This window comes from Echinops telfairi, unplaced genomic scaffold (genome assembly GCF_000313985.2).
Source record: "Echinops telfairi isolate 266 unplaced genomic scaffold, ASM31398v2 ScPeMD7_7469;HRSCAF=8507_0, whole genome shotgun sequence".
Lineage (NCBI taxonomy): Eukaryota > Metazoa > Chordata > Mammalia > Afrosoricida > Tenrecidae > Echinops > Echinops telfairi.
In genome coordinates, this window is record NW_022111372.1 from 79,516,664 (window position 1) to 79,542,173 (window position 25,510).

General features: G+C 40.7%; 1 pseudogene; it reads right to left on the bottom strand.

Moving 5' to 3' along the window:
• Positions 1-2,374: 2,374 nt before the first annotated feature.
• On the bottom strand, positions 2,375-2,992 carry LOC101657553 (annotated as a pseudogene).
• Between the last annotated feature and the right edge of the window lie 22,518 nt (positions 2,993-25,510).

Below are 25,510 nucleotides of genomic sequence, written 5' to 3' on the forward strand. Positions count from 1 at the left end.
TACCTTCCCCACAAGTACTTTTCTGCTGGGTTTTATCATTCATTGCAATGACCAAACAGAACTGACAATGTTCTGTTTATAAGGTTAATTAGGAAAGTTAGCAGGTTGAAATTGGGTGAGAAATGCTAATGATGCAGTGGCCAATCAGGACCTTTCTTCCCTGCCATATCCTCAGGCAGGCTGCTTGACTTGGCTTCTGTTCTGCTCAGGTAGTGGTACAAAGTTCTTCAGGGCTGCTGAAGGGCCCAAAGGGTATGCCACTCCCCCGTAAGCTTCAACCCAAAGGGCTCCAGCTCCAGTTCCATGGATCAGAAAATCCAACTCCCCCAAGTAAGTGCGCAGAAGCACTGCAGTCCACAGCCAGCTCCAGAGCACTCAGCATAACGTGTCCTCTAGCTGGTAAGTCCGTTGTCTGTCCCTTGTTCTGGTCCCTGGTACCACTCCTCCTCTGATACTCTTCTGATGTCAACGCTCTATCTTCGATCAAAGAGACTCAATGCCCTGGGACTTTATGATTCAAAGGACACACTCCCCTCCAGGTTCTTCTCTTTTGCTCATAGATGGCTTCTTCTCCTGAGATGACTTATTTTATACCCAGCAGAATGGAATCCGTGATTAATCCTGTTAACAATTATGCACCACCAAATCATATCACCTGATCAGTTTTACAACCCCACCTTCTTATCCAGACCCATCAGGAAATTCAAAGTTTCTTTGTGTGGGTGTGGGGTGGGTGGGGGGCGGGGGTGGAGGGGCATGGGAGGAGTAACAAAAGCTGTGGCTAGAAGAGCTTTATTAGACAATTCAGTGAATTGCAGTTACCTAGGGAGATGGCTCATAGAGACTTGTTTCTTTATGGATCGTTTGTATTTGAGCTCTAGAGATTTACACAATGAAGATCCGGGTCTTAAAAATCATTTTGTTCAAAGCATCTTTTCTCAGAAGGGCGCCTGATGCTCTTATTCGGATTTCCTATCTAATGCTCGTCTCTTGCAGCCCTCCTGCCTACTCTCCTTCATCCTCCTCCACTCTTCGAAGGGAATCTGGCAATACAGAGTAATCAAATTGACCTGGAAACCTGGAGATTCCAAAGTGAGGTCAGAAAGAATTTCACTTGTTTGGATGGGAAATTGGAATGTTTGATCTTAAACCAGGGGGCAAAGATGCCTTTAAGCCTTTTAAAATAAGCCCATGACCAAAGGCAAGCACTTACTTCTAAATGAAATTTTGAGTTAAATGAATGAAAAGCTGTGTTTATCGAGGCATAATATACTGAAAGTGAGAGAACTGCTTAATGCATATTGGCAAATATAGATTTATGTGTAAGAACATTTTACCCTTGACACAGTTTTACCACTCTGCATTTCAACATTTTTTAAAAGATTAATGATTCTTCTAGATAGTCTATTTCACCCTAAAACATTCAATTAGTGATGAAGGCAATAAAGAATTGACTATTCCTCAGACTTTAGAGCTTTTGGTGTGTTTTCTCTCTGTTTAAAATAAAATTGCTCTTTGGTAAAAGGACGCAATAAACCTGTGCAGTGCCTACAATATAGGTCAACATTCCCCAATGTGTGAGCTGAAAGTATCCTTAGTGGTGATGTAGAGGTCACTTTAAATATGGGAAATCAGAACCTCAAAGTGATTGATAGATAAAAACCAGGTTCTGTGATAAGCCAATCATATGCTTGTAAAACGTTTCAATAGATTTCTTAATTTATCTTGTTAGTTGGTCTATTACCTAGTCGTTTCTGTTTGTTTGTTTGTTTGTTTGTTAAGTGCCATCTAATTAGTTCTGACCAACAGCAACCTTATTCACAAAAGACAACAAAACAAAACAAAACATTGCCTGTTGTGCCCTGTCCTCAGAATCGTTCCTATACTTACGCGCATTGTTGCAGATACTATGTCAACCCATCTGAGAGCCTTCCTTTTTTCCTGCTGATTGGTCTCTCCTGACCACATTTCCAAAGACTAAGTCTCAGCACCCTTGTCTCTAAGGAGTGCTGTGGGCTGTTCCTCTAAGACAGATTTGTTTGTTCTTTTGGCAGGCCACGGTATTTCCAATTTTCTTCATCAGCACCACAATTCAAACGCATCAATTCGTCTTCACTCTTCCTTATTCAACGTCTGACTTTTTTTTCCTGTTTGAAAACACTTTATTAAACATTTTTTATTGAAAAAGAGTTTGAATAAAAGCAAGTCTGTGCTGAATTCATTTTCTCTTGTGTGTAGAAATACAAATAAAATGTGCATCATTTTAAAAGCAAAGTATTTCACGCTGCAAATTTTAAGTATCTCAAAGAATATAAGCGTTCTAAACACACTACGATCGTGTAGCTAATTCAATATTTTGGGGAATTTTGCAAGATTAGCTTGTCTGTGGATCAGGATCGGTTTCCATGGTGTTTCTGAGCTTCTTCTACTTCTTGAAGGTTTTCATCATTTGCCAGTGTTTGCTGAAGTTCAGAGATAGTCCTAAGAAAATGTGAAACTGTGTCCACCTCAATTTCAGCTTATCTTCAACGCTTTCTTTAATGTGTGAAAGATGTTCTAATTCTTTACCCAGTGCCTCTGTTTCCCTTAATGTTTCATGCCTGTTTGGATTAAGCTGGATTACTTTTGCTAAAGCATCATACTCCTGGCAAATTGTTCATATTCATTTTGCTTGAAGAATTTGCTTTTTTGCACTGAGCAATTTTTTCATGGGCTCCAGTGATGCTACATTATATTTGTACAGTTTTTCATAATTTTCTACTTTTCTGAGAGTCACATTATATACTAACAAGAATTTGCTCATTGAAAGTTCACATTGTGACAGTGTGCCCAGTGTACTTTGGTGCTGGCAATATCCCTGCTCCTGGCATCTTGAGTTACACTATTTAATGACACTTTTCACTGGTAGATGAATTCTTCAATCATGTCCAGTGCTATCTTCCACAATGAGGAGACTCTTTCATAAAACTTGGTCGCCAGTCTCAGCTCCCATGGCATGCACAGAGGCAGCAGCTCATTCTGAGGCAGCAGTTGAGGTCAAACTCCCACAATGCAGCTGGGTAAACAGCTATGTGTGTTGGGGGTCGGAAGTGGAGCGCCCATAGCCACTGTGTTAGGTAGGGTTCTCTAGAGAAACAAAACCAGGACACTTATTATTATGAACATATATATAAAATTGCTGATAGGCTTATACAGCAAAAAGGAATATAACTGCTAATTAGTCCACACAACAGTACAGAGAGCTCTCTATAGACATGATCCATGGGTTGGCTGTCCCACAGATAGTGTAGCTCACAAGTTGAGGCAGATAACTACCTAAAGCAGCTGCATACTGGTCTGATCACCAGACAGTAAGAGAGAGAGGGCGGGGCCTTAGTGAACCAAAGAGTTGCCCCCAATCAACCTTTGACCTTATTAATCCCACATGTTCCTATTGGCCAGGTTGGCACAATAAAACTACCTATCACACCACCTTTAAGGTAAGTGCAGTTCGGGAAACTCTTCTGTCCCTGGAGAGGGTACAGATCTCTGCCTCTCTGACTTCTTTCTATACACTTTTTGTTTTGGACTTCATCTCACCACTTTGAAGGACTGAGAAGTTCTGGCAGCTGCGTTGAACTAAGTTTCAGACATAAACAGCCAGGCATGCAGTTTGAAAATGCCAACCTCTGTAAGAGGGAAATAGAAACTCCTCCTCCTCTCAGATGCATCTGCAGATTTTATGGGATTCCATTCTGCCTTTTGAAGCTGTTGCCAGCTGACCACCAAATCTACGGCAGCTCACCAGTGGGCCATGTGTAACCCATGACTGGTGGAGCCCCTTACTTCCTCCCCCACCGCTCTGTATCTGCCTCTGCTCCACCATGTGTCTGCCTTCCTGTTCTCCTATGTGTTTCCCACTTCTAAGTTTGGCCTGGTGTCTGCCTTTCTGCTCTCCTGTGTAATCCTTGCCTCCAGGTTTCCCTAAGCCTCTCTTCCTATGATGCAGCTAGAAGACTGCTGCCTACAGTTTTGGGGAACTCCTATCTCAATAGCCCTTTTGCTTTCCAGGATTTCACTCCATGTTGCTGCCAGAAAACTGCTATTGGCCTGAGCCCGTTAAGTGCTGTGTTGTGTGAATCCGTTGGTCTTTCTGCAGGATGCTGGTTCCCTACGCTTTCTCCCTTTAGACACTGCCCGAATTGACCATTTCTTGCAGGATAGCAGAACACATGACTCCACGGAGCTCACAAAGATGGTGTCTCCCAATCTTCACCACCATCTTGTTGCAGGACAAAGAAGTGCGTGGTCTTCTACCAACCTCATCAAGATAGTGTCCAGTGCTCCAACCAAGTGGTGGGGTGGGCGCTGGGAGGCTACTTAGTGGCTTGCCCCGCCCAGTTCCCAGGGTTTTTGGTTTCGACTTTCCCAGGGATGCCCTACACCTGTTTTCTCCTGTTTACAAATAGGCAACTTGGTCTTGTCTTAGTGTTTGGTTTTCTGCTAGCATGTTGTTTGGGTCCTGCTGCTGGCTGGTAGGCCCTTTTGCCAAACTTGGGGAAAAGGCACTTTAAAGCTAGGCCACTGAGTAACTGCTAAACCTGCTCTTTTGAAAGGCTTTTAAGCACAATTGCCTCCCTGCCTTCAGTCTCTGACCTCCAGGCCATGTACATTCCTTGGACAGTTTTGCTGGAACAGTATGTGTCCAGCCAAGGATTTCAAGTTCCCTTGAGTGGCTGAATGTAAACTGAGCCAATTGACAGGTCTCTTGTTTACTTCAAAGGTTGCAGAAAGGCCACTCATAAGCCAGTGGTCGCCTTTGAAGGCAATGGTGAGGCCATCTAAGCAGTGGTCCTGCCTTCAGAGGTTATGGTGAATTACTCAGGCCAGTAATTCCCTCCATAGGCCCTGGAAAGTCACCCGAGCCAGTGGCCTACAACGTCTTGCTTGCTATCTAGAAAGCAGTCGAGGCCCACTTTGCAGGCATAGACTGGGCCCCAGACTCACCGCCACAGACAGAGGCTTCTGTCTGAGGTCCAAGTTTCACAGCACCGTAGATGCAGCACATGCTGGGACTTCAGGTTATGACCAGAGAGCACCCGACACTCTCACCTTCCTGTTGATTTTTTTCTAGATGGGCATTCAAGAGTCCATTCCCATAGGAAACACTTTTGTATCCTGTAATCGGTCCTTTGGTCCAGATCTGACCCATAGACATTCTGGTGGCCCTGTAAGGTTACCTGAGCCGGTGGCCAACAAATCCTTTTCCTGCTGTCGAGAAAATGGTCAGGGCCCAGTTTGCTCACTGTGACGGGGTCCCCTGACCCACCTGCAGGGACATAGGCATCTGTCTGATGCCCAAGTTTCGCTGCGCTTTAGGTGTGGCATGTGCTGGGATTCAGATTATGACCCTGGAGCCTTAGATACGCTAACATTCCTGCTGTTTTTGTTTTCTAGAGGGGCAATGAAGGATCTGTTCCCAGGGGAATTCTGTTGGACTGTATCCTGTCTACTCGGCATAGACTTGATCTGCGGACAATAGAGAAATGGAAGCTAAACTCTTTCTGCAACACCATCTGGCCTCAGTACATTCTCGGTGATGGGGAATCCTGGCTGAAGAAGGGCACACGTTCCCTTCCAACCCTCATTCAGCTAGAATATGTCTAAAAGGTTATTTCAAGAAGTAATTCCTGGATTTGGGCTTCCCAAATCACTGCAATGTGATAACAGGCCTGCTTTCATCTCCCAAATCCCTCAGACAGTCTCTCAACACTTAGGAATAACCTATCATCTCCACTGTGCCAGGAGGCCGGAGTCCTCAGGGCAGATAGAGAGAATTAGCCAACATCTAAAGCTCACCCTCAGGAAACTGACACAAGAAACTCAGATGAACTGGAAAGATGCACTGCCAATAGCCTCGTTACGTCTCAGAATTGCCCGACAGCAACCTACGCATTTTAACCCCTGTGAAGTTTTATACAGGCTACCGTTCCTGGTAACAGCGCCGGCTCAGGACTCTGGGGTCACTGTAAAACAGCCTATGCCATCAGGGCAGCCTGACGCCAGGCTCATCAGTATGAGCTCATCCAGGCCCAAAGGGAGGAAAAGCTTCCACCCTTGTACCTGCCAGGAGACTTAGTTCTTATAAGAACCTGGAACAATGGGTCCCCCAGTTCTCAGCTCCAACCAGTTTGGAAGGCTCCTTTGCCAGTCATTCTCTTTCCCCCCACTGCCCTGAACGTTCCAGGGCATTGTGCTTGGAAGCCAGACTAACCGGACCCCTCAGAAGCAGAGCTGACAGACGAGCGCTCCTGTAAACCATTGGACAGTGTGAAAATGGTGCTTTGCCAGCACCCCAAGACAGGTAAGTGCTCTGCAGAAAACCCCACCTCAGAGCCACAACAGTCTTTAAGCTTGCAAATGCTGTCACATAATTCCTGTGTGTAAAGTAAACTGGTACCCATGCCTGTCAGTCCTAAGATTTCTTTGCAAATCTTCCAGTGACACTAACCCACACTCCCAAGGACACTACTGTCTCATAGCTGTGCCTCAGCCTTACCTATCTGTTCACCTCTTTTGTTTCTTCCAGAAGTAATGAGGTTACCAATGACCCTAAGCCACAGTTAACAACCCCAGAGCCACCAGCTCCTGGATCGCCACCACCTTGTCTACTACGGGCCCCTAAGTGGACAGAGGGGAGTTACACCTGGGTGCCCAAACTAGGCCCGGGCTCATGACATCACACCTGTGGGTCTACCTCAGCCCCTGGGTTCAACCAATACCATCAACCACTTATCCCCAGCCAGAGGTTTGAAATATCCTGGCTGCAGGAAGGCCTCTCTTTCTTTTACCCTGTTCTGGTCTTGTGGAAGTTCAGAGGATGGAGGTACACACTCACCACCCAATTGTGCCCCCTTAGGGCCCGCTTTGAGCCTGCTTGGTGCCCATATGTGCTTGGGTTCATAGGCTCTCACTCTCTTGCCCTCTTGCTCTCTTATCCTGTTCCTGGTCAGGGGCAGATAGAGGGTGATGGTCTCCCTCCCTGGCACAGGTGCATATGTGCCCACTCAGGGTCTACTCAGGGCCCACATCTTCTTGGCCCACATGTTCTTAGTGCCTGGACCCATATGCTCTTAGCCTTAAGGGTTCTTGAGCGTCTGCCCTCCCAGGATCCCCCCACCAGTTCCACATGTGTGGGTGCTCTTTTCTACTTGTTTGTTCATGACTGGTTAGTAACTCCAGCATGGTTTCCACATGGCTTGGCACACTTTCCAGAAATATCGTGTACCCTTTTGAGATGGTTAAATCTGAAACTTGTCTTGTCCTTCATAAAAACCCACTTGGATCACAAGACATGCTTCAACGTGCATTCTTTCAGCATGTAAAGCAAAGAACTGAGGTGTAACCCACTCCAGAAAGCTAACACTTCAACTCATGAAGGCTGCTGGCCCAAGGTCAAGGAAGCAGACAGTGGAGTCTTCCCTCAGACAAGACAGGCAGAGTCTGCCTGCAGGCAACAGGCAGCAGGGTGGGGCACCAACAGTGTATAGCTTGGGAGCTTGTCAAAGTTGGCCCAGTGGTATCGTGAACTCAAGGAATGCACAGCAACATGATCCACCAGCCTTGAGTTCAGGTGAAATATGCACCAGCAACGTGGTGAAGCAGGTCTTGAAGGAACCATAAGCTCTAGTGACACGATCTACAAGTTGGATCAGCCCACAGGTAGTGCAGCACACAGTTGAGGCAAAGAACTAATTAAAGTATCAGCATGCTGGTCTGATCACCAGGGAGGAATAGAAAGGGGATACCAGCTACAGAAAGCATTTATCTTGGTCACCCTCTAATCAAGCTGCAACCTGATTAAACTAAGTCCACCTGTTCCTATGGAAGCCTAGTAGGAACAATAAACTTAACTATCACAGTACATCCCTTGCCAACTTGGCACTGGTATACAATTCTTTAGCCATATACAATTTCCAGACATTAATGAAATTGTGCTTACACCCAACATCATAGAGTTAGCATACATATAGATGAAAACACACTGAATCTATTTGTATCTGGCATATTATACATGAACAATGGAAATATATTCAATAGGCACATATAAAGAAGAAATACTGACAATCACAAACCTTGGTTTGCCAATTGATCACATGGTCATAACTGATAGGTAGAATTATCTTCCTCCACTACCCAGGCTGTATTTCCTTTACCTCCAGCCAGTACCTCAGCTCGTTGTGGTTATTTTCCTGGTGGGGTGGCCCAGACCTTCATTCCTGAGGGATCTTGGTCGTTAAAAGTCCTGTCACAATTGGGTTGTTGTACTTACTTTAATCACAGGGCATGGTAGTACTAAGAGATGGCCTAGGGAATCTCCTGAATTCCAGACATATTCTTCTTTACATCCATTATGTAGCACCAGTCCAATGTCCCCTGGGTATTCAGGATCAATCACACCACTTAGTATAGTGACACTCTTCTTTCCTGGTTGATCCAAAAGCATGAGGAGCCCAAAATAGCCAGGGATCATTCTCAGCTGCCAGTTCAGTGAAATTTGTGATTTGTTTACAGGAAGGAACGTTCCTTCCTTTGGAACTAGGGCCTCCAGGCCTGAACAGCATAGGGTTGCTGTGACAGTGGATCACTAGGAGTAATAGTGAGTGGTGCCAGTACAGCTTCCATCCTTGGTTCCTAGACCCATGAATCCTGGCTATTGGAGACAGAGCACCATATATTTGCCATTGGTTTTGGCATACACAACCTCCTGGAGAATATTGCCCCAGCCCTGCAAAATGTTGCCACCTAGCTGGTGCTGTAATTGTGCCTTTAGGAGGCCATTCCATCATTCTATCAAGCCAGGTGCTTCAAGATGATGAGGAAAATGGTATGGCGAGTGAATTCCATGGGCATGGGCCCATTGCTTACTTCATTTGTTGTGGAATGCATTTCTTGATCTAATGCAATGCTGTGTTGGAAGCCCTGTCAGTGGATAAGGCATTCTTTAAGTCCATGAATGGTAGTTTTGGCAGAAGAATCATGTACAGAAATTACCTACAGGAAATCCATATCCAGAGTAGGTGTCTATTGCAATAAGAACAAAATGCTGCCCCCTCCAAGATGGAAGTGGTCCTTTGTAATCAACCTGCCACCAGATTGCTGGTTGATCTCCCTGAGGAATGATTCCATATCTTGGACTCCATGTGGGCTTCTGCTGCAGGCAAATGGTGTACAGGTCAAAGATGCTGCCATCCCCTTCACAAACTTGTTCCTTATGTGTTAGGCCAGGGTGACTAGAGAAAAAAATTCAGTGACAATCATATACATGTAGGAAAAAACCTTTATATCAAAATGTAATTGTTTATCAAGAAAACATCCAAGCCCAGTCCAGATCAAGACCATTAGTCCTATATAATCCCATAAATCCAATAACTGTCCATAAATTTATCTTCAGATTCACATAGCACATGCAATGATACCAAATGTAGGAAGATCACAGGTCAGTTGGTGAAAATTCCTGTGGATCCAGTGGTGGTGGAAGCATTTCAGCACTAGAGCAGGTACATACCTGGCTCTGGGAATTATCTGATAGACTCAACATCAGAAAAGTGAAGCAGAGAAAGTGTGTCCCACTTCTAGGGAGAAAGGGAGGAAATTCCCAGAAACCTCATAGAAGGATATGCCCACAAGGTGGCGTCATCAGAATGTGACCTGATTGACTCCACCCCTACACCTATTTATCCAGTTGACATGAAATTACATAACTACCACAGCCAACTCCTAAGTCTGAGCCTGGCCTTGCCTCTGCAGAAGCCTCAGATCTGCATCTGGTGCTGCACTAAATGTCTAACTTTCACATGCATATGAGGAGGTTGAAAATACCATGGCTTGAGTCCGGCTCAATTTAGTCCTCACATACCCTTGCTTTTCAATATTCTAAAGAGGTCTTGTGCAACAGATTTAATAGTGCCATCGGTCTTTTGATCTCTTGACTGCTGCTTCAATGTGCATTGAGTGTGTATTCTAATAAGACAAAATCCTTGACAACTTCAACCATTTCTCCATTTATCATATTATAACCAATTCATCCAGTTGTGATGATTTTGCTCTTCTTTACATTTATTTTTAATTTATAAGGAAAGCTGAAATCATTGATTTTCACCAGCAAGTGTCTAAAATCCTCCTCACTTTCAGCAAGTAATGCTGTTTCATCTGTATATCATAGGTTGTCAATACATCCCCCAAGCCTGATGGCACATTCTTCTTCATATAATCCAGCTTCTCTGATTATTTGCTCAGCATCCAGATTGACAAAGTATGGGTGACACAACCCTGAAACACATCTATCCTGGTTTGGAACCATGCAACATTCCTTCGTTCTGTTCCACAACTGCATCTTGATCCATGTAAAATGTTCCACATAAGCACAATGAAGTGTTATGGATTTCCCATTCTTCTCAATATTCTCTGTAATTTGGTAGGGTCCACACAGTCAAATGTTTTTCCATAGTCAATAAAAAACAAGTGAATTCTTTCTGGTAGTCTTTGCTTTAGGCCAAGAACCATTTGACATCAGCTATGATATTCTTCATTCTAAATCCTCTTCTAAATCTGGCCTGACCTTCTTCCAACTTCTTGTCAATATATTCCTGAAACTTGTTGAATGAGCTTCAGAAAAAATTTACTTGCATATGATATCAATATTGTTCTACAGTTTGAGCATTCTTTTGGGTCCCCTTTCTTTTGAATGGTTATAAATATTGGTCTTTTCCAGTCAGTTGACTAAGTAATTATCTTCCAAATTAATCTAAAATAGACAACTAAATGTTTGCAGTGTTTAATCAGCTTGTTGAAACATTTCAGTTGGTATTCAATCAACTCTTGGAGCTTAGTTTTAGGCTAATGCTTTCAGCAAAGCTTGAATGTCGTCCTTCAGCACCATTGATTCTTGCTCAGTTCTTACGCACTGAAGTAGTAGAATGACCAGGTATTCTTTTGGGTACAGTGACTACTCTGAATGCTTTCCATCTTCTCTTGATGCTTCCTGCGCCATTCAATAAGGATTGAGTTCTTTCTCCACTTCTTTCCATTTCAGATATCCTAACTGTGTTCCCTGCTTTTGGTTTTCCAATTCCAGGTCTTTGCACATTTCATGATAATATTTGATTGTCTTCTCCAGATTCTTTTTAACATTTTCTATTAATGTCCTTGACTTATTTATTTCTTCTATGTGCTTTAGCTACTCTATGCTTAAGAGCAAGTTTCAGATTCTCTTCTGACATCCAATTTGTTCTCTTCTTTCTTTCCTATCTTTTTAATGACCTTTTGCTTTCTTCATAAAAGATGTTCTTGAAGTCTCCCACAGCTCATCAGGTTTTCTCTCATTTCTGTCATACTGTTTAATCCATCAATTCTGTTCTTAAGATTATCTGGAAATTTAAGTGTGATCGACTCAACGTCATATTTGGGATAAGTGAACATGTTTATTTTTCCCCAGCTTTATCCTGAGCTTATATATGAGCAATTTGTGGTCTATCCAGTTAAACCCTGACCTCAATTTGTCTGCCAATATTGAGCTTCTCCCTTGTCTGTTCCCACAGATGTAGTGAATTTGATTTCTATGTGTTCCATCTTGAGAAGTCCTTGTGTACAGTCTCCTATTGTGCTGTCGAGAAAGGGTATTTGCTATAAACAAGTTCTTGGTCTTGGAACATTCTATGATGCAATCTATAGATCCTTTCCTAACAGCAAGTCCAAATTTTCTAACTAATGTTTCTTTCTCTGAGTAGCCCTGGTGACATAATTGTTATGCATTGGGCTGTAATCTGCAAGGTTGGCAGTTTAAAACCACCAGTAGCTCCAAGGGTTAAAGATGGGCTTTCTGCTTCCATTAACAGTTACAGTCTCTGAAACTCACAGGGGAAATCCTACCCTGTTCTATGGGGTCCTATCAAGGTATTTTGATTTCACATTTTATCACTTTCCGACTGAAATTGTGGTTAGGTGCCCTTGAGACAGCTCCAACTCATAGCCACCTATGCACAAAGAAGAAAACACTACACAGCCCTGCACCATTCTCACAATTACTACTATGCCTGAGGGCATGGATGCAGTCATTGTGTCAATCACATAGTGGAGGGCCTTCCTCTCCTTCTCTGTACTTCACTCTACCAAAAATGATGTCCTTCTTTAGACACTGGTCTTCCCTGAATACATGCACTAAGTATGTAAGGTGAAGTCTTGCCATCCGTGCCTCAAAAGAGCTCTCTGATCTGATCCTGACCAATGTGTCCTTTTAGCAGTCTATGTGTGTTAGTCTGGGTAGACAAGATAAAAAAATACATAGACATTCATATGTGTATATACAAGAGCAATTAAATATTGAGGAAACATCCCAGCCCAGTCCAGATCAAGTCCATAAGTTTGATATTAGTCTAAATGTTTGATACCAATATATAAAGTTTTCTTCAAATTCACAAAACACATGCAATAATGCAGAATTCAGGAAGATCACAGGCCAATATTTGGGAAGTCTTGTGGATCCAGTGGCATCCTAAGCATCTTAGCGCTGGCAGGGTTCTCTATGTGGTTCCTTCAGCTCTGAAATTCTGACTGCCTCAGGGTAACTTCGTGTGGCTTCTCCTCAGAAATGTCTTGCAGAGTGAGCCCTGTCAGAGAGTCTCCAAGGGAGTGAGGAGAGAGAGTGTGTGTCTCCTGCCTCCCAGGAGTAAATACAGGAGTTCCCAGAATCCTCAGAAAGCCATACCCACACAGAACCCTCAGTGGCTATATACTGATTGAGAAGCTAGACTCCACCCGTTCACTCATAATCCTTGAAATGACACCAGATTATGTAACTACCACACTACGGCACTTTCAATATTCTTCTCCAGCACCACAATTTGAATCTATTGAGTCTTCTATGGTATTCCTTATTCAGTGTTCAACTTTCACATGCATATGATGCGATAGAGAATTCCGTGGCTTAGATCAGGCTCATCTTCGTCCTCCAAGTAACATCCTTGATCTTCAACTGTCTAAAGAAGACTTGTGCATCAGATTTACCTAATGCAGCATGTCTTTTGATCCTTTGACTGCTGCTTCCGTGACTATTAATTATGGATCCAAAGTCCTTGACAACTTTAACATTGTCACCGTTTATCATGGTGTTACCTATTAGCCCAGTGGCGAGGATTCTGGTATTCTCGACATTGAGTAGTAATCCATAATGAAGGCTACAATCCTTGATCTTCATCAAGAAGTCCTTCAATTCCTCCTCACTGACAGCAAGCCAAGTTGTGTCACGTGCATATTGCAGATTGTTAATAAGCTTTCCTCCAAACCTAATGCCACACTATTCTTCATATGATCCAGTTTCTCTGATGATTTGCTAAACATACAGATTGAACAAGTATAGTGAGAAGACACAATCCTGTCACACACATTTCTTGATATTAAACCCTGCAGTACCCCCTTGTTCTGTTTGCAAAACTACTTCTCGATGAATATACAAGTTCTCAATAACCACAACGATGTCCTGGAAATCCCATTCATCTCATGGAATATGATTTTATAATCAATGGAACAAGTAAACTGTTTCCTGATATTATCTGCTTTGCGCCAATATCCATCTGACATCAGCAGTGATAGCCCTTGTTCCCAGTCCTCTTCGAAATCTGGCTGGAACTTCTGGCCATTCCTTGTCAATGTACTGCTGCAACCGTTGTTGGATGATCTTGAGCAAAATATTGCATCTTTGAGATATCAATGATATTGTTCTATAGTGTGAGAATTCAGTCATCTCACCTTTTATTGGAAAGGCAACAAATATGAATCTCTTCCAATCAATTGGCTAAGTATCTATCTTCCAAATGCCCTGGCACTGACAAGTGTTTGCATCTAGTACTTCTTCAGCCTGCTGAAATATTTCAATAGTGATTCCATGAATATCTGGAGCCTTTTATTGGCTAATGCATTCAGTGTTGTTCGAACTTCTTCCTTTAGCACCATTGCTTCTTGTTCATATGCTACCTCCTGAAATTGTGGAAAGTTGACTAATTCTTTCTGGTACAGTTACTCTCTATTCTTTCCATCTTGTCTTGATGCTTCATGCATCATTCGATGATTTGCCTACAGATTCTTTCAAAATCACAACTCAAGGCTTGGATTTATTGAATTCCTTCCATTTCAGATATCCTGAGCATGCTCTTCCCTATTGGTTTTCTAATTCTTTTCCCCTGCACATTTCCTTTTCATACTTGGCTTTGTTTTCTAGAGCTGCCCTTGAAATTTTCTATTCAGCTCTGACTTCATTCTTTTTTCCATTTGTTTTAGCGACTCTACAATTTAAAACAAGTTTCAGAATCTCTTTTGACATCCACTTTGATCTTTTCTTTATTTCGTGTCTTCTTAATAATCTTTTGCTTTCTTCATGAGTGATGGTCTTGATTTCTTCCCATAGCTCATTAGGTTTTTCTGTCATTAATGTTAAATGTGTCTCATCTGTTCTTCAGCTGGTCTCGAAATTCAGGTGGTAGAGACTCAAGGTAGTATTTTGACTCTTGTGGATTTTCTTTAATATTCATCAGTTTTGTATTGAACTTATGTATGAGCAATTGATGGTCTGTTCTACACTGGCCCAGGTTGGGTTTTAGCTGCTTGTATTGAGCTCCTGCACTGTGTCTTCCCACAGATGTAGTCAACTTGATTTCTGTGTGTTCTATCTAGGGCAGTCCATGTGTATAGTCGCTTCTGTATTGTTGAAAAAGATATTTGCTACAAACAAGTCTTGGTTGTGCAAAATTGTGTCATGCTACCTATAGCTTCACTTCTATCACAAGGTCCATATTTTCCAGCTATTATTCCTTCCTCTTTGTCTCCAACACTTGAATTTAAATCACCAATAGCTATTAATGCATCTTGCTTGCATGTTTGATCAATTTCCAACTGAAGTTGTTGGTAGAATTCCTCAAATTCTTAATCACTAGCTTTTGTGGTTGGTATACAAAATAGAATAATAGTTGTATTGACTGGATTTCCTTGAAGGCAAATAGATATAATCCAGCCACAGATAGCATTCATCTTGACTGTATTATTCCCGGAATAGTAAATTATGTGATTTTCAGATCCAAACTGTCTAATATCAGTTCATTTCAGCTTACTAATGCCCAGGATATTGCTCTTCAGGACTTCTATTTCATTTTTGACATCATTTCCAATATTCCTAAATTCATACTTTTCACATTCAAGTGACAATCATTAGATGATTATTGCAGCTGTTTCTCCTTACCGTCAGTCACGCCTCATCAGCAAATGAAGATTCTCAATATCTCCACTCCACAGACTTCATCTGACTCAAATCACTATGGTCAACTCCCCTCCAAGAAATCATCTCCTCTTCAGGCACATTTTGAGTGCCATGGAACCCGAGGGGCCCATCCTGCGACAGTATTCTGACAATTTTTGCTTCCTTTGTTTGGACCGTCAGTATTTGATGATGCTTTAAAGCCAGGCAAAACCAAGTTAAAGGTTCTCAGCCACCTTTTCCTCAGAAGTGGGGAGCTGAGTCCTTCTCTGTCCTTAATCTGGAAACTCTGCCGAAACCTGTTCACTTTGGGTGACCCTGCTGGTATCTGAAATACCAGTGACATAGCTTCCAGCATCTCAGCAACATACAAGACACTGCAGTATGACAAACTGACAGACAAGTGATTGATTAGTCTTTTTAAAGCATGTGGTGTTCAGTCTCTGTCTTTATATTCCATGGCTTTCTATTACTCATTTCCAGTTTTAAAGACTCTTGATTTGAAAGAGTGGCTTGTTGCATCTCAATGTATTTGAAATTGTTAAGGCACGGTTTGTGGCTTAGCATGTGGTGTATTTTTAGAGTATTTATAATGCACTCTTGAGAAGAGTGTATCCTTTCTTGTTGGTTGCAATGTCCTTTATAGCTCTAGGAGGTCAATTTGGTTGGTATTGTTGTTCAGCTCCTCTATGTCTTTATTGAGTATCTTTCCGTGAGAGTGGTATAATGAAGTGTCCTACTATATTGTTGAACGTTTGCTTTCGCTCTTCAACTTCATGTGGATATGGTTGATGAATTTCAAGGGCCTTTTTTGTGAGCGATGATGTTAATGATAGTTGTATGTTCCTGGTATATTGATCCTTTGGTTATAGTGTAGTGTCCATTATTATCTTTTATTATGTTATTTTCTTTGAAGTCTACTTTATTACAGGCTAATATTACCATTCCTACCTTTTATGGTTGCCATTGGGTATGCTTATAGAAAGGAAAGTAGATGCTCAACTCTCCTATGTGTTTGTAGGGATTTTATCAGTCACAAATATATGACTTTGATTCTTGAAATTCCTATGTTCTGTGCATCACACTTTACCCTTCTCATGCAGAGAGATAATGTTCATGTGTCACCAGCAACAGTAGTGCAGATAACGTAGAGTTTTTGTGGGAAAACTTATAAGAGAAGTAGTAGAGTGTATGCAATATTCCAAAGGCCTAGAGCAGGCATCATTGTTCTGCAAGTATAAGGGCCAACATTCTGAAGGAGCATGGGCACTGCATACATGATGCTCTCTATATTATTAGTGAAAGGGAACCGTTAGCATCTATGTGAATATTTTAATAGTGTGCAGCAGCAAGCTCACACTGACTGATGGAAGCCATGTAAGCTCATAAATAACCAATTTGTTTTCAGTGCATTTTCACAGCTAACTAGCTATATGGGCCATGGTGAAAATAGTTATACTATAGGATATGGAAAATAGGACAAAGCAGGTATATAAAATTTTATTCATGTGTGCATTGAGGTTATGCATATTTCTTTAAATACAGAAAGTAAATATTTCTTTTACAATGGAAAAAATAGTCTCTTCTCTGAAACCAAACCCACTATCAATGAGTTAATTCAGATTCATATAGAGTTTTCAAGACTGTAAATATTTGTGGGTGAAGTTTGGCTCATATTTCCCCCACAGAGTGGTTGGTAGTTTTAACTGCTGCCTTGTGGTTAGCAGTCTAGTGCTTTTCATGACAGCGCCTCTAAGGCTCCTGGAAAATACTATAAACATCACAAAATCAGAAAATAATATAACATCTGTATTAATAAAAGAGACAGCCTACAAATTGAACATTTTGGTGAACCTATATATTAAAAATATTTACTCTAGAGAATATAATCAGTCCAGAGGAATGAGATCTGCTCATAAGCAGGTCTGCTCATAAGCAGATCCCATGAACCCAAAATTTGAGACAAATTTGTACATAAGTTGAAATAGATGCATATGTTTTTTATTTAGTCTTACTTTTATACAAGGTGGGAGGAGCCTTTTTACTTATTTTAAAACTGCATACATGGTAAGTGAAGGTGATTGTGATAAAGGATTTGTTGGGGATAGGGAGAGGTTAAGGACCTCAGTTAACTCCGTGGGCCATGCAATGGACTGCTAATTCCTAGGTCAGCCATTGGAACCCACCAACTGATCTTTGGGAGGGTCACTATGAATGAATTGAGTCAGTGGCAGGGATTTGTTTTAAATCATTTAATCGGGGGCTCATACAACTCTTATCACAATCCATCCATCCATTCATTTGTCAAGCACTTTTGTACATTTGTTTCTCTCATCATTCTCAAAACATTTGTTTTCTACTTGAGCCCTTGATATCAGCTCCTCACTTTTAGCCTCACTGCCAGGTCCCCCTCTCCCATGAACCCTTGATAATTTATAAATTATTATTATTTTGTCATATCTTATGCTGTTGGACGTCTCCCTTCACCCACTTCTCCACTGTCCATCCCCCAGGGAGGAGGCTATATATAGATCCTTGTAACCTGTTCCCCCTTTCTCCCTCACCTTCCCTCCACCCTCCTGGTATCACCACTCTCGCCACTGGTCCTGAGGGGTTCATCTGTCCTGGATTCCCTGTGTTCCCAGTTCCTATCTGTACCAAAATGAGAAGAAACAGCTGAAAATATCCATTAGTAATTAAAACCAGGAATGTACAAAGTATGAATCTAGGAAAATTGGAATTCATCAAGAATGAAACTGAAAGTGTAAAAGTTATATGTTAGGTATTAGTGAGATGAAATTAACTGCTGTTGGCCATTTTGAATCAGGCAATCATATAGGTTGCTAGGAAAGAAATGGTAAATTAAAGAGGAATGACATCCCATTCATCATTAAAAGGATATTTTTAATATCTATCTTGAAGTACAATGCTGTCTGTCTGTGATAGGATAACATCTGTATGCCCACAAAAATGTCTATTTAACACAATTATTCACATAAAGCTAGTGATGAAAATAATAAGAATTCTATGAACATTTTCAGTCTGAAATTAATCAAACTTGAAATCAAGATTAATTGATAGTTAATGGTGATTGGGATGTGAAACTTGGAAAAAATTAGAAAAAGCAATAGTCAGAAAATATAGTCGTGTTGATATATGCAAAACTAGAGATTGTGTGATAGAATTTTGCAGGACCAATGACTTCTTCATTTTCTTTCAATAGTATAAATGGTGACCAAAACATAGGCCTCACCAGATGGACTATTCAGTAATCTACTTGACCACATCTGAGAGGAGAGATGAGAGTCTCAATAGAACCAGATATATATAAAGGTTAAAACTGAAGAAAGTTCAAGCAAATTTAAGAGAACCAAATTACCACTTTGAGTATATTCCTGCTGAATAATGAGAATGTCTTAAGCATAGATTTGATTCGTTGAACACTGATGAGAGGTTCCCTGATGGCTTTGGGATGACATCAACAACTTCATACAGGAAGAAAGCAAAAGGTAATTAAAAATACAGGAAATAAAGATCAAAGTGGATGTCAGAAGAGACTCTGAAACTTACTCTTCATCACAGAGTAGCTAAGGGAAATGGAGGAAATGATGAAGTAAAAAAGCTAAGCAGTTTTCTAAATACCATTCGAGAAGACTAAGTACAGTACTATAATGAAATATGCAGAGTTGAAGTTAGAAAATTAAAAAGGAAGACCAGACACAGCATGTCTTATGGTGAAATCATTGAAGAGAAAAAAATCAAGCCTTTGGATACAGTACTGAAGAATTCTATGTGCAAAATTTTGAATAATACTGGAAGCATCAAAAGATGATGAAAGGAATACAGAGTCACTGTGCCAAAAAGAACTGGCTAATTGATATATAACCATTTCAAATGGCAGCATGTGTTTAAGATTCAATGAATTCAACAACGGTTACAGTGATTTATCAACAGGGAACTTCTAGAAGTTCAAGCCAAATTCAGAAGAGGTCATCCGTGATGGACATCATTGCTGGGGTCAGTTGGATCTTTGCTGAAAGCAGAGAATACTGGAAACATGCTGACTTGTGTTTTATTGACTATGCTACAGCATTTACTGTGTATGTCATAACAAATTATGGATAATCTTGAGAAGAATAGGAATTTCAGATTACTTCATTATGCTTATGTAGAACTTGTATATGGATCCACTGACAGTTTTAACTGTGTGGTTTTTAAAAAAGGAAAAGGGTGGGTCACGGCTTTGCTTGTTCACCATACTTAATCCATCTGTATATTGAGCAGATAATCTGAGACTCTGGACTATGTGAAGAAAAGGGTATCATCAGAATAGAAGTGTCATTAACAACCTTGTCTCATTAAGAACCTCTCAAATGCAGATAACACACCTTGCTTGCTGAAAGTGAAGAGAAATTAAACCAGTTGCTGATGAAACTCAGGGTTGCCATCCTTCAGTCTAGATTATGATTTAATGTAAAAGAAACAACAATTCCCACTACTAGACCCAAAATCCTCGCAACTGGATCAGTATATTAAAGGGAGAAAAGATAGAAATTTTCAAGAATTTCATCACACTTGAATCCACAATCCATGTTCTTGGAAGCAGCAATCAATAGGTCAAAAGACCACAATGCATTGGGTAAATCTGGTGCACACACACACCCTCCCCGCCTTTTTAAAGATAATTTTATTGTGGGCTCTTACAGCTCTTAAAATAATCCATATATCAATTGTATTAAGCATATTTTTTACATATGTTGCCATCATTATTTTATAAACCTTTACTTTCTATTTGAGCCTTTGGTACCAGCTCTTCTTTTTTCCCTCCTTCCCATTCTTTCACCCTTATGACCTGAGATGGTTAACATTTATTGTGCCAACATGACCAATGAACACATGTGGGATTAATTGAAGGGCAGAGAGATAAATGGCTCAGCGAGCCTCGCCTTTCTTATCTCTTGCTCTTTGATCATAGGACCAGTGTGTGACTGCCTTGCTTGTTCTGTGCCTCAATTTGCAATCTACATGCCCTGTGGGACATCTAACCTATGGACTGTGTCACTGTAATTTGAAGTTCCTTCAAGACCTGCTTCGCCATGCTATTGGAATTTATATCTCTTGAGCTGGGGACTGTCAGACCCTGTCATCTGGCTGGCTGTTGGTGACCTGCCTTGCTGTTTGCTGCCTGTGCCCAGATAGCCTGAATTGCTCTACACAGGACTACCTGACGGTCCTCAAGACTTGAAGGACTGCCAGAGTCTCACAACTGTCTCACAGGAGTGAGTTGCACTGAGCCATTTGTACTGCTTTATAACTTAATTAACTGTTTATTTCTTATGTTATGTATCTATCTGTATAAATATATATAAAATTATTAGCATTCTGGTTTTGTTTCTCTAGAGAACCCTGTCTCACACATGACCCCTTGATAAATTATTATTATTTTCATATCTTAACACCGACTGCTATCTCCCTTCCCCACGGTTTCTGTTCTTAGTCCCTCTTGGGGGGGGGGGTTATCTGTTGATTATTGCAATCGGTTCCCTCTTCCTCCCTTCCTCTCATGACCTTCCCCCTATCCTCCTGGTTTTGCTACTTCCATTTCTGTTCCTTAGGGTTTTATCTGACATGGATTCCGTGTGTCGTGAGCTCTTATCTCTAACAGTGTATATGTCCAGTCTATCCTGAAGTTAAAGGCAGGACTGGGGGAATGATAATGGGGGTTGAGGAAGCCTCAAAGAATCAGAGGAATATGGTGTGTTTCATCAGTGCTATACTGCATCCTGGTTAAATCATTCCTTCCTTGTGACCCTTCTAAGAGAGGATGTTCCATTGCCTACAGATGGGTTTGTGGTTACTGTTCTAACCCCCCACATTATCAGCAATATGTTTTTTTGTTTGTTTCTTTCAGGTCTTCTGATACCTCTTACCTGATCCCATCGACAGCTCATGATTGCACGGTCCTATGTTTCTTCCATGTGGGGTTGTTGTTTCTCTGCTAGATGGCCACTTGTTTAACTTCAAGCCACGAGTCCTTTTTAAAGAGCTGAAGAGCAAAGATATCAATTTAAAGACTGAAGTGTACCTGCAATAAACCATGGTATTTTCAATCACCCATATGCATGTGACATTTGAACAAGGAGCAGGAAGACAAGAACTGATGGATTTGAAATATGATGCCGGTGAGGAATATCGAAAGTCCAGCACAACAAACAGATCTGTCTTGGAAGAAGTTCAGCCAGAACACTCCTTAGAGAGGAGGATAGTGAGACTTCATCTCGCAGGATTTGACCATATGATCAAAAGAGACAAGTTCTTAAAAAGGGCATCATGTTTGGGTAAGTGGAGAGGAAGCAAGAGAGAGAGATCTTCAATGAGGTACTTTCCTCAGTTCCTGTTTAAGCCTCGGTCTCTGAGGAGAGAAAATAATGATATTAGTACTATCAGCTAACATTAAAGAATTCCTAACATAAGTCAGTCACTGTGCTAAGCACTTTCCATGTACTAGGACATTTGGTGTTTAACGTAACAGTTGGTACAGTTTTTAATCACCATTTTATAGCTAAAGCAATTGAGGTCTAGAATATGTCACGCAACTTACTTGAAGAACTACCTTTTAAGATGCAATGACTAAAATCTGTCAGATTCTAGACTAGATTCTCTTAAGCATAACTTCCTGGTAATTTACTTCCTCAAAATGTGGTTCCCAAAATGTGGGTTGTAGATTCAAGGGAGGAAAGCTACAGAATGATATGTCCTTTTAAAGAATAGTTGAAAATATTTGCACAGAAATCATTGTCTTTAAAAGTCAAATAATATATTTAACTTGTATCCTTGCTACCATTTTCAAATATATGTCATGATTGTCTAGATAATTATGCAATATTTATTGATTTATTTTATATTAGTATTAATCATGACATTAATTATCAAATGCTTATGATATTGTTTAGTTGTCAGATATTGTATCATATCCTAAGCATATAACAGAGAAGTAAATGAATTTTATTCTTGTTTGAATGTCTTTTCTTTATTAATAAATGCTTTAAAAGGCAATACTATTATATGACGTAAACAAAACTCATGGCATTATAAAGAGTACCTCAGTGTGGAAATGTTTGGAAACCCCTGCACTGGATGAGTGCCTTTTGCCTCTACTGCATTCTCCCCACAGGTCAGTTCTATCTGTCTGCATGATCTCATCCGTGGGGCTTCTTCTACAGCTTCCTAACGGGTTCATAAACCATCTTTTTCCCTGACTCCAAACCACACTGCATGCAAAACTAAGTTCTCTTCTATAATGCTCTGACTTGGTAAAATTATTTTCCTCTGCTTACTGATGGTCAAGTCTGGTCAACAGAACATGCATCTAAGAATCAGAGTGTGCTCATCCCTCAAGATCTTGATGTTAGGCTGTATCAATGAACCAAATTCATGTTACTTCAGTATGTAGTATTTAGTTACCGTTCCTCCCTGTTTCTCTTCATCACCCTCCTCAACATCCATTGCACACATACCATAACCTGGCAGTTGCCACGGAGTCAATTCCAACTCCTGGTAAACCCCTTTGTCGTACTGAAGAGAACTGCTACAGTGCAGTGACTCCTGCCTGCATCACATGCTCCTGACAGGTCACTGCCACTTGTCCTACCCCTGGTTCCATTATCAGACCTTCTCTCGAGTGGTTCTGGGTGGATTCAAACTGCCAACCTTTCAGTTAGTAATTTTGAGGTCTAACCATTTGTATCATTCATAGAGGCATTCTCTCTTACACATACACACACACAAAAATAAAACAAAAGTACCCCCAAATTGGAAATCATTCCTTGATCATTTTGAATATTTTAGGTACAGAAAAAAAAAATCCCAAATAACCCTAAGATAAGGGTAAACTGTAAAAGTCTCCTATGTCATGTTTGAAATCGGCATCAATTCCTAGTCTGCGTGTAATTTTTCTTCTTTTTTTAATCAATCACTTTACTGGAGGCTCTTACCACTCTTATAACAATCCATACATCAATTGTATCAAACACACTTGTACATATGTTGCCATCATCATTTTCACAACATTTTCTATCTGTAAAAAATACTGTAGATTAAGTATCTTATGTCAGATCAAGATAAATTACCTGGTTGTTACTCCTCAGGTTACACACATTTTGAAATCCATTTGTATTTAACCTGAGAAAACTGCTTTCTGAAAAATCTAAATGGGAAACCTGTTTTCAGAATGTTAGCTTGAAGATGTGTCTCATTCCCTGCTATGTGTATAGTCGGAACCAGCAAGGGAATGTTTTCCTTATTTATCTTCAGAGGCTGTTTCTTAAAATGGAAAGCTTATATGAAGGCTTTAAAAAGCATGAGCAATATACTGCTCCTCATGGGTTGGAAAATGTCAAAGTCAAATCACATGTGCTTTGGGGGTCAAGTTTCTCATCTAGCTGTGTCAATGTAGAAACTTGTCGAGCAGCGTGGTGGTGAACTCCAAGGAATCAGGGATGAGTCCAAGGGACCCAGATCTTTGATCCACTACTGCAGGATGCCCAACGGTGTGCTCATGGTAGAAATGTAACTGGCACTTGGTTACGTCCTGCACAGCCTCCAGTTTATCAAACCACATGCTAGTCCTCCACAGCTTCATTAATGAAAGGACGGTAATTAGGAGATCTCCATTAGATTTCAAAGCGAACATCTGGTATGAAGCATTTGTACATTTTTTTCCTCTTTTTCTTTTTTCTTTGGGTTCCAGGGGGAACCTCATATTCAATACCAACATGGGGGCATAATGGGGACCTTCCCTGCTGACAGTGTAACTGCCTTTCATTGCAAAAGCACAAATAATTTCTTGTTAAACAGCAGGTGGTCTGCTTCAAAAAAAAATCAAGTAAGTGTTCTAAAGTATTTTTAGACATCCTTTGCTCCAGGCCTTTCTCATTTGAGTGGACACTCTTCAAAGAATGAGTTGGCATCATGAATACTCTGACAGCTGTTTTCTATGGATGCCTTCACCTTAATTTCTCCTCTTTTTTCCCATTTGTTGAAGATCAATCATGTTCTTTTTCTAAAGTCATGTAGATCAGAAGTGCATAGAACCTGGTGTTTTTATTTACACAGTTCTTTCATTCAAAATCCCCAAAGAGAACTTGGCAACTCCCTTGCTTGTTTTCATCAGGCAAAGGAGAAGAGAGGAACTCAGAGATCTGTTTTTAGAGAGTAAAGAACAGAGTTTAGAATTCAGTGTATTATGTTGGATATAGGTAGAATGGCAAAGTACAATGTGTCTCAAAATTCTGATTTTTCTACTCATTGTACCTTGGTCTATCTGTCTTTTACTGGTCTACTTTTTCAATTAACAAATATTGGTCCTAGGGAAAACAACTTTTGTAAGGGTAGAAATATGGATTATAATGAACAGAAACCTAATCTGGCTGATCTAAGCTTAATATAATTTATTCTAAGGACATTGCAACCCATCAACCAATGGGGAAGCAAGAGAAAAAGGCATGAATATATACAGGAATCAATGTATCTTTGTTCTTCAAAATTCTGAGACCACAGGGAAATGAGTCCTTTGCCCAAATTTAGGCTTATGACCTCCACCAGAAAGCTGAACCTTGATTTCAGCAGAATGAACATCAAGAATATAATGATTTGATGCATGTATTAATCCCAATTAATAGTAATAATAAAATAATAATAAGAAGAAATCCTTAAATTAGCTGCTTTTCTCAACAAGTCTTCCTGATATCAATCACAGAACAGAGTAATGACTTGAATGAAGCATTTTTTAATTCTCTTAGGGTGACACATAGCTAGTACCATTCAAGATGCATGGAAGAGAATTTCAATGTGTATTTAATGAATGAATGTCTTAGGACTCACTACTTAATTATTTCTTAGAACATAGTTGACTTCATTTGGTAAAGCAGGCATATCAGTTCGCTAATCTGATAAGACTGAACACAAGATGAGAGGTATAACTTCCCAAAAGAGATTAGAATGGTGTTAGGAGGAAACTTTGATAGTATAGCCTACACGTTGGATTGTAAATTGACCTCCACAAGGGGTAGTTTGGACTCACCAGCTGCTCTACTGGAGAATGGTGGGGCTTTCTGCTTCTGTAAAGATTTATAGCCTCAAAACCCCAAAGGGGCAGTTTTATTCTGTTCTATAGAGATACGAAGAGTCCGAATCTGGTTCATGGCAGTGAAGTTTTAGTAGTAGTAG